Below are 3,368 nucleotides of genomic sequence, written 5' to 3'. Positions count from 1 at the left end.
AACAGTGGTGGTTAATTGATTGTCAAGTTGAGTGAGGAATGCCTAGCTGAATTGAATCAGTGTTTTTATGGGTGTGGAAGACCCAGTTTAAAGAGGATTGTTTTCAGAGCTATATAAAAGAATAGGAGGGAAGGATTTTAGCTGATTTTCCTTGGAGGAGCCTTGTTGAGGCTAATTTTCCTCGGAGAAGCTTCAGCTGTTCTATTCAGGGGCTCTCTGGTCTTTGCATCTGCTTGGGCATTATCTCCTGGCTTGCAATGCACAATCTTCAGCTTCTAGCACCAGCCCTTTGGACTGCCAGCACCAGCTTTTCAGTTTTCAGTGGTGACCCTTCAGCCTCCTGGTGTGGACTTTGGTCTTCTGTCGAGGATCCTTTGGAATTATGATGTGGACTCACATGGGACACTGCCATGGGCTCCAGGCCTGGGCTGGATCTTTCAGATCTCTAGCATGGATGATCTTTTGAACTCTTCCATGTTTGACTCTCTAGGTGACTCACATTGGTCAATCTTGTAACTTTCAGTGTCCTGCATTACATTTGATTCAGAGCATGTGAGATCTTTTGTGGGGCCTAGCCACGCCCTGCAAGCTAATGTAAGTGCTAATATGAAAAGACAAAATGTCCACCTGTTTGGGTTAATTTCTGGGCTCCTCCCTTTCATTGATCAGTTTTTATTCTTTATCAATACCATGTTGTCTTAATTACTGCATTTAATTTAGAGGGTTGCCATAAGAAAACAGAGTACCACACACTGGATTGGGTTCTTTGAGACAGTTCTAACAATGTAGGCCAGGCTGGTCTCAAACTTGGTATACGGCCCAGGTTATTCTCTAACTCATGATCCTCTTGTCTTAGCTCTCCAAATTCTGGGATTACAGGTGTAACCACCATGCCTATTCTCAAGGGCTGATTTAAATAATTCATTTTCTCACAGTTCTAGAAGCTAGAAGTCCAAGATGAAGGTGTACAGAGTTAGTTTCTTCTGAGGATGTTTCTGCTTTCTTATATTCATAGTCTTTGCCTACATCAGTGCCTTTGAGAGTTTTATCTATTCTCTCTTCCAGCAGATTAATGTTTCTGTTTTAATATTTAGATCTTTCATCCATTGTGATTGGTAAAAGATATGGGTCCAATTTTAATCTTTGGCATCTGCAAATTAACTTTTCCAGCACTATTTATTAAAGAGGCTATCTTTCTTCCAGTAAATGTGCTTGACACCTTTGTCAAAGATAAGGTGGCTGAGTATGTCTGGAGTTATTGCATCCTCTATTGAGTTACATCAATCTCCAGGTCTTTTTTTTTTTTTTGTCAGTACTATGCTGTTTTTTATCACAGTAGCTTTATAGTATAATTTCAAGTCAGAGATTGTGATTCCCCCCTGCCTTGCTTTTGTTGCCCACAATTGCCTTTGCTATTCTAGTTCTCTTCTGGTTCCAACTGAGTTTTAAGATTTTCTCTAATTCTGTGAGGTATGCTGTTGGAATTCTGACTGGAATTGCATTAAATCTGTATAAATTTTTAGAAGTATGGCTATTTTTGCAATATCAATTCTTCCTACCCAAGAGCAAGTGATACCTTTCCATCTTCTGATATCCTCTTCAATCTCCTTTTTCAGAGTACTGTAATTTTCAATGTAGAGGTCTTTTACATCATTTATATTGACTTCTAGGTAATTAATTTTCTTTGGATGCTATTGTGAAAGATGTTTCTCTAATTTTTCTCAGTGAGTCCTTCATGTCCATGAAGGCTATTGATTTTTGAGTGTTGACTTTGTATCCAGCTATGCTACTGAATTTGTTTATTAAATCTAGCAGGTTTTTTAGTGGCGTTTTTGAGGTTTTCTATGTAGAGTATTATGTCATCTACAAATAACTTCTTCCTTTCCTATCATTTCTTTTACTTTTTTCTCTTGCTTAATTGCTCTGGCTACAATTTCCAGGACTATGTTGAATAAGAATGGAGACAGTGGACATCCTTATCTTGTTCCTGACTTTAGAGTGAAAACTTTCAGATTTTGTCCATTTAGCATGATGTTGGCTGTTGGTTTGCCATAGATTGTTTTTTATCAGATTGAGATAAAAACCATGTATTCTAGTTTTCTGTAGGTATTTTTAAATCATGAATGGGCCCTGGACTGTAAATGCTTTCTTTTACATCTATTGAGATGATCATATGGGTTTTGTCCTTGGCTCTGTTAATGTGCTGTATTACATTTATTGATTTACATGTGTTGAACCATCCCTGCATCCCTCAGATGAATCCCACTTTGTCAAGATGTATAATCTTCTGATGATATGCTACATTCTGTTAGTCAGTATCTTTTTTTTGTATCATTTTTTTTATTGTCTGTCAGAAGTGAATATTCTATTGGCATCTAAATACTATAGATGTTTGAATTCAACTAAACAATCTAACACTGTCTAGCAGTCTATAATATTAGTGGGTTATCCTCAGAAGTTGTTGACTTGAGCCTTTCACAGCTCAGCATATTAATATGGCTTTACTTTATATATCTTGTTTTTATACTTTTCTGCTGGATGGTTAAGACCAAGACATAGCAAGACCTATATAACAAGAATGTTAGTCAGTATCTTATTGAGGATTTTTGCATCTATGTTCACTAGGGAGATTGGCCTGTATTTCTCATCCTTAGTTGGGTCCTTCTGTTTTGGTATTAGGGTAATGCTTGCTTCCAGGAATGAATCTGGGTGTACTGCTTCCTTTTCAATTTCATTAAAGAGTTTGAGAAGTAGTGGTGTTAGGTCTTCTCTAAATTTATTTTAGAATTAAGAGGAGAATCTGTCAGGGTCTGAGCTTTTCTTTGTTGGTAGGTTTTTAATTATGTTTGATTTCATTCATTGACATCAGCACATTTAGGATTTTTAGATCTTCCTGATTCAGCTTTGGAAATTCATATGTATGTAGGAATCTATTTCTTTAGCATTTTCCACCTTATTAGAATACAAGTTCTCAGGTACAGACGATCTTCTGGGTTTCTACAAGGTCTGTTGTGATTCACCTTTTTCATTCCTGTGGATTCTTTGTTTATGTAATGTCATCTGCATCCTGTCTTCTCATAGTCTTCCCTCTGAGGCTCTTGTCCTGCTCTTTTCAATTTTTTGTTAGTATGTGTTTATAGTGCATAATGATCATTTTTCCTGTGGGGAGTTCATATACATACATAACACATCTTTTTTCATTCTTTTTTCCTCCATTTCTTGACCCCCTTCCCATAAAAAGACATGTCTCCCTACTTCTTATGCTTTTATTTTGCTCTTTGTAATTTGAGTTACTCATGTATGCTGCCTTATATTAGGTTTGCATATTTAAGCTTGTGTGTCTGATCTATTACATTTACATTATAGTC

Source organism: Octodon degus, unplaced genomic scaffold (assembly GCF_000260255.1).
Source record: "Octodon degus isolate 3935 unplaced genomic scaffold, OctDeg1.0 scaffold00094, whole genome shotgun sequence".
NCBI classification, from domain to species: Eukaryota; Metazoa; Chordata; class Mammalia; order Rodentia; family Octodontidae; genus Octodon; species Octodon degus.
This window is presented reverse-complemented; position numbering follows the sequence as displayed.